The following is a 16,269-nucleotide window of genomic DNA, read 5'->3' as shown; positions in this document are numbered from 1 at the left end:
GAAGGATCAAAAGCTGTCCATCTAAGATAAAGAAGCTACACTTAATGAAGGAAACCAGGGGAGGCCCTGCCCTGGAGGAGACCAATTGGAAGGCTTATGTCTTGGGATAGGCCTGGTGACCTTATTAAGGAGGGATCCACAACTCAAGTTGTCCTACAGTTCGCCTGGTCTGCTTAAAGGCTCTTTAACTGTATGGCTGGAAGTTCGGGTATTACATCCTGTGGCAGAGGATTCCGGACTGCTCAATTTGTTCTCAATCAGTCTGTGGCAGAGACTGTTATCGAACTGGTTTATGCATCATTCCGGCTGCTAGGCCAGGTGAGGGGGGTCTATCCGGGTGAGCAATACCCACTCAGGAGGGAGTGGTGAATGACTTTGGAGTTTAGGCGGTTTTCCCCAGTGATCTGTACCGTGTACCTGAACCTTCCCTTTCCCCTTCATCCTTCCACCTTTTTCACAAGTTTTGAGCAAAAGAATAAAACCTGACTGTTAGAGGTTTTACATCTTGTGTGGACATTGTAGTTCTTTCTGACTTTCTTTCCCTAGACGACGAATGTTGAGCTAACGTGCAGGCCCAAAACTAACCAACAGCTCCTACGGGGGTAGTGCTACATATGTTTTATGTAATCCTGCATATCATGTCCTTTCATTAGCTTGGTTTGGTATAGCTTTTTAACCAAATACAGTTTATTGCTGAGATAGGCTCTTTCACACATCTTTTGTAATCCTTCCCACATTCCTTTTGCAGTTTCACACTTACATACTGTATATGCAGCCCTCAAAAATTCCATCCGCCTGCTCGCATTTGGTTAGTGGATATGTAGGTAGGGCAAGTGGAGCAGGCAGAAGCAGCCAGGATGCTGCTGAGGAAGGAGAAGAGGCTCCCCGGTGGATGCTGAGAGGATAACCCCCGACCGTCCTGGCTTGCGGGCATTCTCTGGTCTCCCCCCTGCTCAATGCAGACACAGATCGCACAATTTTCAGGCCAGCTCCGCCCTCCGCTCTTGCTCCCGCTGTCTGCCCTGGTCTCAGCGGCTCCCCTGGTAAGGAATCCTGCAGCTTCTGCATCATGTTTTAGTTTGCAGAGACAGCTTCTTTGTGCGAGCGCCAGGCACCCGGGGCCAGGGCATTTGCCCCAAAATTGCTGGTGGGTGTCCCAGCACCGCAAATAGCCGCATTGCTGTTCCATTCCGAGGTGCCTTCTTTCTCCAACTGTCGGGACTGTAGCATGGAGCCGAGTAAAGTGCTGTGAAACTTCTCCTTGGCTCTGTGCTACAGTCCAGACAGTTGGAGCTCTGTCAGCGGCACTGTGCTGAAGAAAAAAACAGCATGGTGCCGGCTGCATTCTATATTTGCAAGAGGTGACAGAGCTGCTGGGGGTATTTGTGAGAGAGCTGTGGGGTATTGGGGAGAGAACTGGGGGGTATTATTGAGAGAGCTGGGGGGCAGTATTGGTGAGAGAGCTGGGGGGAATAGTGAGAGAGCTGGGGAGTATTAGTGAGAGAGCTGGGGGGCATTAGTGAAAGAGCTGGAGGCAGCATTGGTGAGAGTACAGGGGTTAGTAAGAGAGCTGGGGGGTATGAGTGAGAGAGCTTGGGGGGTCAGTGAGAGAGCTGGGGGCAGAATTGGTGAGAGAACTGGGGGGATTCGTAGGAAGCTGGGGGTAGCATTGGTGAGAGAACTGGGGGGCATTAGTGAGAGAGCTGGGGGGCATTTGTGAGAGGTGAGAGACCTGGGGGGCATTTGCAATCATGGCATACCCGTGTATGATCTGGATAAAATATTATAATTTGCAAGGGTGTTTAGGGGCTGGATAACTGGTGGCGAGTAACTCTTAGGCCCCGTACACACGGTCGGTTTGGTCCGATGAGAATGAACCGAAGTATCATGTATAGGCTATCGGTCTGGTTTCCTTCGGTCCAAAATTTCTAAACATGCTTCAAAACCGAACCGATGGACCGCTGCCTGATCGGACCAAACCGATGGTTAGTACAGAAAAGCATCGGTTCAAAACCCGCGCATGCTCAGAATCAAGTCGACGCATGCTTGGAAGCATTGAACTTTGTTTTTTTCAGCACGTTGTGTGTTTTACGTCACCGCGTTCTGACCCAATCGGATTTTGAACTGATGGTGTGTACACACATCAGGCCGTACGGCCACTTCAGAGGTGAACCGCTGAAAACAGTCCGACGGGCCAGTCTCATCGGTTTGGTCCGACCGTGTGTACAAGGCCTTAGGGCCTGGCGAGTAGCTTAGGACTTGAAATTTTGATCCCGATTGTGCTCTGAGATTTTTGATCTTTCTCTGTCCACTCATCTAAAGGGTGTTCTTGCCTGACTGCATTTATACATTTCCAACATACCTTCTCTTATTAGCAGCATTTTCATCTTGAATTTCCAAGACTGGTAGTTTTGGTCTGGCAGATTTGCAAATAGAAGCTTTTTTTGCAGCTGTGTTACTGGCCATTTTCTGTTATTCTGTTGCAGTCTTCTTTCTGTTGCTGTATCGTGCACTGTTGCTGTAGCAGTCTATGACTGGGCTCTCAGCTTTTCTCTGGGTGTCTGGGCTATGACTGGGTGCCTGGGCCCATAACCTGTTAGAAATTATGTGCCCTACAAAACAGACAGACAGTGCACAGTCTACATGGGATTTATCTGCTGCTTAACTGCAGACAGGAACAGGAACATTTTATTATACAGAAGAAACATACAGTCCTGTCAAAGATGCAGCTAAGAACTTATAAACACTGCCATCTTCTGGTTGATGTGGTTGCAGCACAAAATACATGAACAATGCATTCCAACACATACTAATAATGATATATTTGCAAGCTTGCAGGAAAACTCTAGGGAGGTCCTATGAAGAAATGTCCACACATTCACAGTTCATAATGGCTTTTCATAGGCTTGATAACAAGGAGGGGAGCCACTCAGGCCAGTATAGGCTGCAGACAGTGAAGAAGGTCTCTCCTGATCATAGGGTTCTTTGCAGGAATGTTTTCTGCAAGAAAAAAAGGTAATAAACTCACTTCTCCATGGCCCTGTGCCTCTTACCTTCTTTTCTGCAGCCTATGCCAGACTCTTCAACATTCAACAGCATGTAACTGGACAGTGCAGCAAAAGCTACACAGTAGTTGGCTCATCCCTCTATCACCCTACTTTCTCTTCCCATAAACATGCTCCTTGCCAGCTCATGTACCGATTGGCCCTTTGTGCTCTCTCACTCCAGCCAGCTGTACAGGGATTGTAAAAGGCTAAGTTCAGGTCATTTTCAGGTACTTTAACCGCTTAAGGACCAGCGCATGCCTATTTACATACACAAAATGGCACGGACAGGCATATGGGCGTACAGGTACGTCCCCTTTAAATTGCCGCCAGTGGCGCGCTTGCGACCCTGTCGCGAGCTCTGTGCCCACGCCCGCGGGAAACGCAGACCCGATTGCCGCCGTTGTCACGTGAACGGGTCACAGAGCTGAAGAGCAGGGAGATGTTGTGTGTAAACACAACATCTCCCCGTTCTGCTTAGTGACACTGTCACTGATCGTGTTCCCTGTCATCGGGAACAACGATCAGTGATGTGTCACATGTAGCCACACCCCCTACAGTAAGAATCACTCACCAGGGTACACTTAACCCCTACAGCGCCACCTAATGGTTAACCCCTTCACTGCCAGTGTCATTTTTACAGTAATCAGTGCATTTTTATAGCACTGATCGCTGTAAAAATTACAATGGTCCCAAAATGGTGTCAAAAGTGTCCGATGTGTCCGCCATAATGTCGCAGTCACCATACAAATCGCTGATCGCCGCCATTACTAGTAAAAAAATAAATAATAAAAATGCCATAAAACTATTCCCTATTTTGTAGATGCTATAACTTTTGCGCAAACCAATCAAAAAAATGCTTATTGCTATTTTTTTACCAAAAATATGTAGAAGAATAAGTATCGGCCTAAACTGCGGAAAAAAACGTTTTTTATATATTTTTGGGGGATATTTATTATAGCAAAAAGTAAAAAATATTGCATTTTTTTTTCAAAATTGTCGCTCTATTTTTGTTTATAGCGCAAAAAATAAAAAACCGCAGAGGTGATCAAATACCACCAAAAGAAAGCTCAATTTGTGGGGAAAAAAGGACGTAATTTTGTTTGGGAGCCACGCGCAATTGTCAGTTAATGCGACGCAGTGCCGAATCGCAAAAAGCGGCCTGGTCATTAAGCAGCAATATTTTCCGGGGGCCTAAGTGCTTAAGCAGAGTTCCAGCGTTTTTAGTTTTTTTAAACACCCCCGTGTTTTTTGCACATAATCTGATTACAATTGGTATTATTAGTTATTATAGCTTTTATAAAATGTTATGTATTTAAAAAAAAAAAAAACGTAGCAGTTTCCCCAAGCACACTCCCATCTTCGGTGTTGGCAGTTGAAGCCCACTGGTATCTTGTTCCGGGATAGTTACATAGTTAGTCAGGTTGAAAAAAGACACAAGTCCATCCAAAAAAATAAATAAATAAATAAACAAACAAAATAAAAAACACAATGCAATCCCATACACCCAACTCCATACCCACAGTTGATCCAGAGGAAGGCAAAAAATCCCAGCAGAGCATGATCCAATTTGCTGCAGCAGGGGAAAAAATTCCTTCCTGATCCCCCGAGAGGCAATACGGCGCTGTTGGTTACCCAGCATGCACCTGCTGATCTTGCGCATGCGCATAACAACAAAGCGCGTGATGCGCGTGATGCTACAAGCTGCAACAACGACGATGGAGGTGCCCTGACCCCTGGGATTGATGACACTCATATCCCAAGAGCCAATGGGTGGGTGGACGAGGTACTGCGGAAGCGGGGGAATTGAACAAAAAAAATAAAAAGTATTTCAACTGCTCGACAGTTTAAAAAATGCCTCATGAACTCCGCTTAACCTTAAAAAAAACAATGTTTTAATGATTACAGAGCTGTATTTTATATAAAATGTCACCTTTTTTGTTCTACTTTAAATAGAACAGATTTGTACTACATATGCAGTAGGTTTATGTTGGTTCTTTCTGTTCTGTGTAGCGCAGTCTGTAAAGCTGACGGTTAATAACTTGATATACAGAACACAGGCCGAAAGGCAGAAATGTACACATGTGACACAACATAGAGCAATGACCGTCTTCCTGGTAATATGCTGGACAGGACGGCTTGTTTTGTTTCAGTAGACACAATGGACTTTGCATGGTAAGCATGAGCTCATATTACTGCTAGGCCTGTGCATCCTCCTGACATTGATTTGTGATCCATCTCTCCCTAGCAGAGTTCTGTTTCATACCATCTCCTTAGGGTTTCCAGCTTCCTGGAGCTAATTTTTTTTATTTTATTTTTTGAGTTAGTTATTAAAATCTTTCTAGATTTCACCTGGTAGGGGACCCATGCAAGCCCATGCACCCTTTTGATATGAGCATAATGTCATAGCCCCCAAGTGTCCCCTACTTGGAGGGTCATCCCTATCTCAGAACCAAATCCCTTGGCCCCTCTTCCCTACTGATGTCCATCTTTTGGAATAATGTATAGATGCAGTTGCACGTGGCAATGGGTGTGACACCACCTGCCAAACACAGCATTCTAATGCCGCATACACACGATCGGACTTTTCCGACAACAAAACCGTGTTTTTTTTTCTCTGACGGATTGTTCGCTCAAACTTGTCTTGCATACACACGGTCACACAAATGTTGTCGGAAATTCCAACGCCAAGAACGCGGCCACGTACAACACTACCACAAGTTCAATGATTCCGAGCATACAGACGATCTAAATTTCCGACAAGAACTTTTGATGTCGGAAAAATTGAGAACCAGCTCTCAAACATTTGTTGTCAGAAATTCCGACAGCAAATGTCCCATGGAGCCTACACACGGTCGGAATATCCGACCAAAAGCTCACATTGCAAATTTATTGTCGGAAATTCCGACCGTGTGCACGTGGCATAGGTTATGTTTATTGTGCTGCAAAACAATGCAATGTGAACAAACCTGAGCAGTTGTTATTTTGCAAGTATGCGGTCAGAGGGGGCAGTAAAAATGTGCATCAACCCCCTGTTTTTACTGCCTCTTTAACCGCTTAACGACCGCCGCATGTATATGTACGTCCACAGAATGGCACGTACAGGCAGATGGGCGTACATGTACGTCCCTGCCTTTCCGCGGGTCGGGGGTCCGATCAGGACCCCCCCCCCCGTTACATGCGGCGGTCAGAAATCGTCGGGGAGCGATCCGGGATGAGGGCGCGGCTATTCGGCTATAGCCGCCCCCTCGCGATCGCTCCCCGGAGCTGAAGAACGGGGAGAGCAGTATGTAAACACGGCTTCCCCGTTCTTCACTGTGGCGGCTGCATCGATTGTGTCATCCCTTTTATAGGGAGACACATTTTATGACGTCAGTCCTACAGCCACACCCCCCTACAGTTGTAAACACACACTAGGTGAAACATAAATCCTTCAGCGCCCCCTGTGGTTAATTCCCAAACTGCAACTGTCATTTTCACAATAAACAATGCAATTTAAATGCATTTTTTGCTGTGAAAATGACAATGGTCCCAAAAATTTGTCAAAATTGTCCGATGTGTCCGCCATAATGTCGCAGTCATGAAAAAATTTGCTGATCGCGGCCATTAGTAGTAAAAAAAAAAAAAAAAAAAAAATGCAATAAAACTATCGCCTATTTTGTAAACGCTATAAATTTTGCGCAAACCAATCGATAAACGCTTATTGCGATTTTTTTTACCAAATATAGGTAGAAGAATACGTATCGGCCTAAACTGAGGATTTTTTTTTTTATATATATATATGTTTTTGGGAAATATTTATTATAGCAAAAAGTAAAAAATATTGAATTTTTTCAAAATTGTCGCTCTATTTTTGTTTATAGCGCAAAAAATAAAAACCGCAGAGGTGATCAAATACCACCAAAAGAAAGCTCTATTTGTGGGGAAAAAAAAGGACGTCAATTTTGTTTGGGAGCCACGTCGCACAACCGCGCAATTGTCTATTAAAGCAACGCAGTGCCGAATCACAAAACCTGGCCTGGGCATTTAGCTGCCTAAAGGTCCGGGGCTTAAGTGGTTAAATTAGCCTAACTGAATAACATTTACTTTGTTAGAGCACTTTAGGGGGATTTATCTAAACTGAAGCAGACAGAATCTGGAGCAACTCTGCGTGGCAACTGATCAGTGTCTATCTTCAGCTTGTTTAGTTTAAGCGGAACTAAATCCTCCTATCCTTTATAGCCAAAGAAGCTGCCATCTTAGTCTCTGTTTGACTTGCAGTTGCCACCGTGCTGTGAATGTGATCATTTGATGGCTTGATAGTTCAGCTGAGAGCACAAGCAACTGTAAAGCCGCTTACACATGATCGGATTTTCCGCGGACAAAGCCGTGGAATTTTGTGCAATGGCCGTTGGCCGTGAACTTGTATTGCATACAAACGGCAAAGAACTGTTGGCCAACATACACAAAACTACGTGTTTTTTCCTCTCTTTAGCACCACCCTTTGGGCAACTTCTGCTAATGTTATCTTATGGTTAGCACTGGTTCGGAGCATGCGTGTTTGTAAACAGTATACAAGATCTTATGAGCTACCTACTATTGCTAATAGCTAATCAATAATAATTTTAAGAGACTGATACAGCCGTGAAATATTAAAATACAATATATAATATGTGCCACGCTAACTACCTGTGTATCCCACCGAGATACTAATGTGAAATAAACTCACATATATGCCATGGCTAATAAGGCTTAATCCATAGAAAGCATAATGAACAAAGTGAAAAAATATATATGAAGTAACATTCAATAGAGTGCTTAAGTACCAAATCTACTGTGCTGCCTGAATCGCATAAGGCTGCACAGCCCAAAATCGCATAAAAAGTCCTTTTATAACGTATTGAAACAAAGTGAAAAAATATAAAGTGACATTCAATAAAGTGCTTAAGTATCATGTAACGGAATGACCCGTGAAAACCAGAGACTTTTGAAGGAAGGGGGGTACTCCTGGGCCAGCGTCACTAATGACTCTTGGGTCTAGGGTCACCCTGTGCCCCTTTTGGGCATAGGGTGACTGGGAAATATTAATTATAAATTACATGAGATGGGACATTAATGATAATTCATATATTGCAGGATATCTTGAGATGTTACAAGTTGGTTATTCTGACCCCACCAGGTCAGTGGAGTGTTTCCATTCAATGTGGGGACACATGCTTTTGAGGTGTTAATTGGGTCTGCTCCAAGACCTTTCATTATGTATGCTAATAACACTGTTTGTGTGAAGATGCTATTTATGATAGATATGTGTTGTGAGTTAGCAGTCTAAAGGTCAGATGTCTCCTTTCAGGGGTAGGGAATTAGCATGTCAATTATGTTTAGTAAAGGAATGTGTTTGTGTGAAAAGTCTATTGATGATACTATGTGATAGGAATAGCAGGTGAGTCATAACGTCTGACTTCTCAGCTGTAGTAATTAGGTCATGTTAAATCAGTGCCAAAATGTCTGACATAGAAATGTGTATTATGCAGGTGAATCACTTAGTATCGGAGTCCGGACGCCTGGGAAATAATTAACTTCTCTGAATGTCATTTAAGCCCCATTGTGTGATGTGTGGGTGGAGAGCCATCCATCCTTCATTTTACGCCAATGGGTGGAGAGTTACTTTGATTACTGTAGCATGCTTGTAACTGCATAAAAAGCTGAAAGAGTACCATTAAAGTTCATTCATTTGACTCAGAAAGAACAGAGCTGCGTGTCTCGTCTTAATTCTGGGGGAATGGATCGTGTCTGTTGGATGGTTGGAGTGTCAGATAAGCTGTCGTGGGTGATGGAATGGGAATATCGTAAACGGTGGTGACCGTTACATATCAAATCTACTGTGCTGCCTTAATCGCATTAAGCAGCACAGCCTAAAATTGCATGAAAAGTTTGATGAAAGATCTATAGATCCATTGGTGCAATTCAAACAGTGCTGTGATTCCACACACAGAAAACGCAAGACCAAGAACCCTCTGGCGGGACGTTAGAAGGCAATGGATCCAAAGATTTGTGTATATAGACAATGATTGTTTTAAAATTTATAAAAAAAATAAAAATAAACAAGAAAAAAATTGATATAAATTTAATACAAAAAATCAAAAATACATACAAAGTATAAATCACAAATTTAAAAATGTAATAATGTGTATCCACATGAGAATATAATAAACCACTTGATTTATATCACTTTTGTACAAAGTACAGAGTGATTCTCGACGCATTTCAAAGATTATATGTCATTCCACTTCATCAGGAGAAAGTGGTATATTGATTTATGATATCTACAATTTAAGAGATACAGTAAGTACAAATGTAATTATTCTATAAAACAAACATGTTCTTAACCACTTCCCGCCCGGTCAATAGTCAATTGACGTCCGGGAAGTGGTTGTGTAATCCTGACTGGACCTCTATTGACGTCCAGCAGGATAACATGCCGGCGCGTGCCCGTGGGTGTCAGTCTGACACCCTGCATCTCCGATCTCGGTAAAGATCTCCAGCGGAGGCTCTTTACCACGTGATCAGCCGTGTCCAATCACGGCTGATCACGATGTAAACAGGAAGAGCCGTTGATCGGCTCTTCCTCACTCGCGTCTGACAGACGCGAGTAGAGTAGAGCCGATTGGCGGCTCTCCTGACAGGGGGGGTTCGCGCTGATTATTTATCAGCGCAGCCCCCCCTCGGATGCCCCCACTGGACCCCCAGGGAAGCCGGCAACAATATAAAAACAAGAAAAAAAAAGAGAACAATAGATGCCAATCAATGCCAATGCCCACAAATGGGCACTGACTGGCAACATGGGCACTGACTGGCATAATATGGGATGAAAAAGTGATGCCCAGCAATGCCATCAATACCACCCCTCAGTGTCCATCAGTGCCACCCCTCGGTGTCCATCAGTGCCACCTCTCAGTACCCATCAGTGCCACCCATAAGTGCCGCCTATGAGTGCCCATCAGTGCCGCCTATGAGTGCCCATCAGTGCCGCCTATGAGTGCCCATCAGTGCCACATACCAGTGCCGCCTATCAGTGCCACCTCCGGTGCCATCAGTGCCGCCATATCAGTGCCCATAATTGAAGAATAAAACGTACTTATTTACAAAAAAAATAACTGAAAAAAGTAAAAAACGTTATTTTATTCAAAATGTTTGGTCTTTTTTTAGTTGTTGCACAAAAAATAAAAATCGCAGAGGTGATCAAATACCACCAAAAGAAAGCTCTATTTGTGGGAACAAAATGATAAAAAAATTGTTTGGGTACAGTGTAGCATGACCGCGCAATTGTCATTCAAAGTGCGACAGTGCTGAAAGCTGAAAATTGGCTTGGGCAGGAAGGTGCGTAAGTGCCTGGCATGGAAGTGGTTAATCAATAAATAGTGAATAAGGGGGGACAGGAGGTTGGAGAAGGCAGCAGGTCTGCATTAAGGTGAAAAAAACACTAAAGGTGGGAGCGTGGCACCCTTGAGCAACTCTATTAACCCATAATAGCGCAGGAATACCCCCGTTTTACACATGGCACACATATAGCCTCAGTTCTCCTCTACAAGTGTGCAAAGTTTGCCGGGAACCCCTTCTATATACTCCCATGTTAAACGTAAGTCTAGTCATGGGCACAGTGAGGCATGGGCACAGTGAGGCATGTACATGGACACAGTGACTCATGCACATGGGCACAGTGAGGCATGGACATGGACACAGTGAGGCATGCACATGGACACAGTGAGGTATGGGCACAGTGAGGCATGTACATGGACACAGTAAGGCATGGGCACAGTGAGGCATGAACATGGACACAGTGAGGTATGGGCACAGTGAGGCATGGACATGGACACAGTGAGGCATGCACATGGACACAGTGAGGTATGGGCACAGTGAGGCATGTACATGGACACAGTAAGGCATGGGCACAGTGAGGCATGAACATGGACACAGTGAGGTATGGGCACAGTGAGGCATGGACATGGACACAGTGAGGCATGCACATGGACACAGTGAGGTATGGGCACAGTGAAGCATGGACACAGTGAGGCAAAGTGAGGCACAGTGAGGCATGCAGATGGACACCTTAGGCTTATACTCGAGTCAATACGTTTTCCCATTTTTTTTTGTGGTAAAATTGGGTGCCTCGCCTTATATTCATGTTGGCTTATACTCGAGAATATATGGTAACTTACTTTCCATGCATTTTTGATGCAGAAAAAAAATGCTCTTGACTGCATGTGCTAACCTGGCCTTTAGACATTTATTTTTCTTCTCTCAAGAGTAACAAGAGGTTTACCATGAAGACACTGAGGACATTTCCCCTACAAATGTTTTAGGACAGTTGTATCAGGCAGCAACAAAGTATATTGTCAAGTCATATACTGTGAGTTTTTTTTAGCTGAACATGCAGGGGGACATTTAGGACGGCACAGTGGCTAAGCATACCTCCCAACTTTTTGAGATGGGAATGAGGGACACCTATCAGCAAGAGTATGCAGGCATAGGACACACCCCTTGCCACGCCCCCCTTAAAGGAGAATTGTACAAAAAAACAAGATTGGTTAAACCCACAAGTGCTTTTTTTTACTGCTACTATTCCTTTATATTGGCTTTTAGAATTTACAATTGCAGCAATTTAGCAATCAGATGAAAGGTTTTGCACTGGGAAACACTTTTTGATAGATAAACAGTGCATTTTAAATACAGCTTTATAGATCAGACCAAAATGAGGGACAAATGAGGAGGAATGAGGGACAGAGGGACATTGCTCCAAATCAGGGACAGTCCCTCAAAATCAGGGACAGTTGGGAGGTATGGGCTAAGTGATTAGAACTTCTGTCTAACAGCACTTGGGCTGCTGGTTCAGATCCCAAACATAACACTACCTGCCTGAAGTCTGCATGTTCTCCCGGTACCTACATGTGTCTGCTTCCATGCTTTTAGGTTAATTGTCTGCTGTCAAAATTGTCCCTAGTGTATGAATGTGAGTTAGGGACCTTAGATTGTAAGCTCCTTGAGGGCAGGGATTGATGTGAATGTACAATATGCTGTATATGTAAATGAACGTACCTATATACGTACCTGTAATGAATGTATCATTTTGCACAAGACATTACTAAACATGTGCAATGAGAGCTTAATTTATAAATGTCTCCCTCTGCTGCTCTAAAGTAACATTACAACAATAATACCTGCCTCTGACAAGTTTTTATTAACTCCAGCCAGAAATACAAAAATAAAATTGAATAACACACTAAAAGATAAAATAATAAAACCAGCTTTGGCTGCTTCAATCCAGAGTTTTCCTGCAGTACTTTTTATCTGCCGCTAAATGTTCACAGTCCAATAGCTAATATCATTTAACCCACTTCCTCTGAGCCTTGGTGTATCTGCAAAGTTGCTGATCTGTCGCCTCTATTTCCAGGCATGGTGGTACATATACGTTGTTCTAAAGCTTTAACTTTGCAGGGTCCTGCTGTTACTTGTGATCCCACCAGACTAGAGTTGCCACCTTTTCTTCAAGTCAAACCCAAACACTTTAGCGGCACACAGCATTTTTTTTTAATAGTATAAACTATACTTTTATTTTAACAAAGTATATATAACGTGTTTAAATACTACAATAAACCATAAATTATATATAAACAGTGCTCGTGTGTGTATGACCCACACAGTGAAAGTAAAACAAACAAAAGCAACACAATAAAAATACAAATGAGCAGAACCCGTGACTGAAAGTGTTCATAAGCAAAAAATTAAAGTTCGTAGGAGAGCAATAAGGAAAAAAAGTTCTTTCTCTCTTTCCAAGTGTGAAATCTTCAAAGAAAATTGTTTCAAAGAATTCTTCCACCACACCCGATGTGAAAAAGTGATTCCTCCACCAATAAAATTGGCCACTCACCAGAACGATTTGCCTAGCACTCTCGTGTTTCGCCACAATAGCATGTAATAATTTGTTCAAACCATTAGGCGAGCTTCCATTCCCAACCAAGTGATGAGTAAGATCCTCATAAATAATGAAGAAAATATATAATAGTGTGATAACGTAAAACCAGTTTAATAACACACCACATAAAAAATCTGCAAATAATGCACTCACAAAATGCCAAAAATAAAAATTTGTGAATCAAAACACAGCAGAATTTCCTCAGTATTGTATGGCTGATAAACTACGGTCACGGCGGACCCAGGAAAAACAACCAGGTAACTCACACCACTCGATCCACACTTGTGCTGGTAGCCCAAGAAACTGGCGTGAAGCAAAAAAACGATCGCTGGTCACTAGCGCAAACAAGCAAAAGTCAAATTGTAGCCACGCCCCCGACATGTTTCGTCATGTAATTGACTTATTCATGGGATAGGGTCAATTACATGACGAAACATGTCGGGGGCGTGGCTACAATTTGACTTTTGACCATCTACCAAACGTGAGAGGCCATTGCAGTGGCTTGTTTGCGCTAGTGACCAGCGATCATTTTTTGCTTCACGCCAGTTTCTTGGGCTACCAGCACAAGTGTGGATCGAGTGGTGTGAGTTACCTGGTTGTTTTTCCTGGGTCCGCCGTGACCGTAGTTTATCAGCCATACAATACTGAGGAAATTCTGCTGTGTTTTGATTCACAAATTTTTATTTTTGGCATTTTGTGAGTGCATTATTTGCAGATTTTTTATGTGGTGTGTTATTAAACTGGTTTTACGTTATCACACTATTATATATTTTCTTCATTATTTATGAGGATCTTACTCATCACTTGGTTGGGAATGGAAGCTCGCCTAATGGTTTGAACAAATTATTACATGCTATTGTGGCGAAACACGAGAGTGCTAGGCAAATCGTTCTGGTGAGTGGCCAATTTTATTGGTGGAGGAATCACTTTTTCACATTGGGTGTGGTGGAAGAATTCTTTGAAACAATTTACTTTGAAGATTTCACACTTTGAAAGAGAGAAAGAACTTTTTTTCCTTATTGCTCTTCTACAAACTTTAATTTTTTGCTTATGAACACTTTCAGTCACGGGTTCTGCTCATTTGTATTTTTATTGTGTTGCTTTTGTTTGTTTGTTTTACTTTCACTGTGTGGGTCATACACACACGAGCACTGTTTATATATAATTTATGGTTTATTGTAGTATTTAAACACGTTATATATACTTTGTTATACTTTCACTTTAAAACAGCAGCTGTGATTTCTTCTCATTGTTCAGTCCTAAGCGCAGAGGTGTGGGTCATTAGGGCGCGTTTAATTTGATCACACTTTTTTTCTATATACTTTTATTTTGCTAATAAATAACATTTCTAATCATATGAAGTTAATAACAAGAGTCCCCCTTTACATCAGAGTCCACAGAGTTCCCCTTTTACATCTGAATTCACAAAGTTCCCCTTTTACATCTGAACTCACAGAGTTCCCTTTCACTATAAGGGGAGATTCTGCAGGTGCTGATGTAAGGGAGAACTCTGGGAACTCTAACATAAGTGATGCTCTGGGAACCCTGATATAAGGGGGAACACAGAGAGCACTCTGATGTAAGGGGGAACACTGTGGCCTGTGGAACTCTGATGTAGGGGTGCTTTTAGAAACCTGAATTACCTTAGTGTACTCACTCAGAGGCAGTAGAGAGAAGTGAGACTTCAGTCAGAGACAGGGATGCTCACTCACTCCTTGGCATTCAGCACCTCTCATCCAGAGGTGCTGAAAGCCATAGTCCGGTCTGAAAAATCTGTCTGGTTATTAGGCAGTCTGAAACCTGGACGCATAATTCCAAACCCGAATTGTCTCGGTGAATCCCGGACAGGTGACAACCCTATGAGGGTTGTCACCTTTTCTTCATGTCAAACCTGAACACTTCAGCGTTGTGGCGGCTAATTCAAAGGGACATACAGGTACGCTCATTTGCCTGCCTGTGCCATTCTGCTGATGTATATCGGCGTGCGGCAGTCGGGAAGCGGTTACATGTTCCAATTGTAGTTGTTCAGTTTGGTAATTTTTGTCACTTTTTATTATACACAATTTATTATAGCAAAAGGTAAAAAATATTGCTTTTTTTTCAAAATTGTCACTCTTCTTTTGTTTACAGCGCAAAGAATAAAAAGCGCAGAGGTGATCAAATACTACCAAAAGAAATGTATTTGTGGAAAAAAATTACGTCAATTTTGTTTGGGTGCAACGTTGCACGATTGCGCAATTGTCAGTTAAAACGGCGCAGTGCCAAATCGCAAAAAGGGCTCTGGTCAGGAAGGGGGTAAATTCTTCGGGGGCGTCTTCTCCATATTGCTGTAGCCCAGCACCTGGCTACACACAGAAAAACTGTTGCATATACTTTGCAAACTGAAAGGCAGTCTGGTTTGGATCTAAATTTGTTGCTAATTTGTTTAATAAATGTCCCTCAGTGTGTTTGTTGTGTTTTACATGTTGTAAATTTATTTCATAAATCACAATGTAAGCGACATTGTTATTCAAGTAGTTGCCACGTTATTAATTAGCCAGTGCTGTGGTATGTGTATGCTGCCTTACATGTGTATGTTATACTTGAGTTTTCATCTTAATGTGTCAACAGTCATGAGCCCAAAGTGACACGAACCATTAATCTCTCCAGGGTCTTGTCATGTAGATTAGAATGCTACAAGTAGAGTGAGTTGAATATAAAGTACAGCAGTGAGTGACGGGCTACTGCCACCAGGAATGCCAGAATGTCATATTTTACACCTATGACACCAAATGTAATATACTGGCCCAGATTCTCGTAGATGGGCGTAAAACTGCGGCGGCGTAACGTATGTCATTTACATTACGCCGCCGCAAGTTTTACAGGCAAGTGCTTTATTCACAAAGAACTTGCCTGTAAAGTTGCGGCGGCGTAGCGTAAATCCCCCGGCGCAAGCCCGCGTAATTCAAATGAGCCGGGTAGGGGGCGTAGAGCATTTAAATTAGGCGCGTTCCCGCGCCGAACGTACTGCGCATGCGCCGTCCCTAAAATTTCCCGACGTGCATTGCGCTAAATGACGTCGCAAGGACGTCATTGGTTTTGACGTGAACGTAAATGGCGTCCAGCCCCATTCACGGACGAGTTACGCAAACGACGTAAAATTTTCAAATTGCGACGCGGGAACGACGGCCCTACTTAACATTGGTTACGCCACTTAGGGGGCATGTTTATCTTTACGCCGCGTATCTCTTACGGAAACGGCGTATCTTTACTGCGACAGGCAAGCGTACGTTCGTG

The sequence above is a fragment of the Rana temporaria genome, chromosome 9 (genome assembly GCF_905171775.1).
Source record: "Rana temporaria chromosome 9, aRanTem1.1, whole genome shotgun sequence".
NCBI classification, from domain to species: domain Eukaryota; kingdom Metazoa; phylum Chordata; class Amphibia; order Anura; family Ranidae; genus Rana; species Rana temporaria.
The sequence above is the reverse complement of the archived record's forward strand: the minus strand, read 5'-3'. Positions refer to the sequence as shown.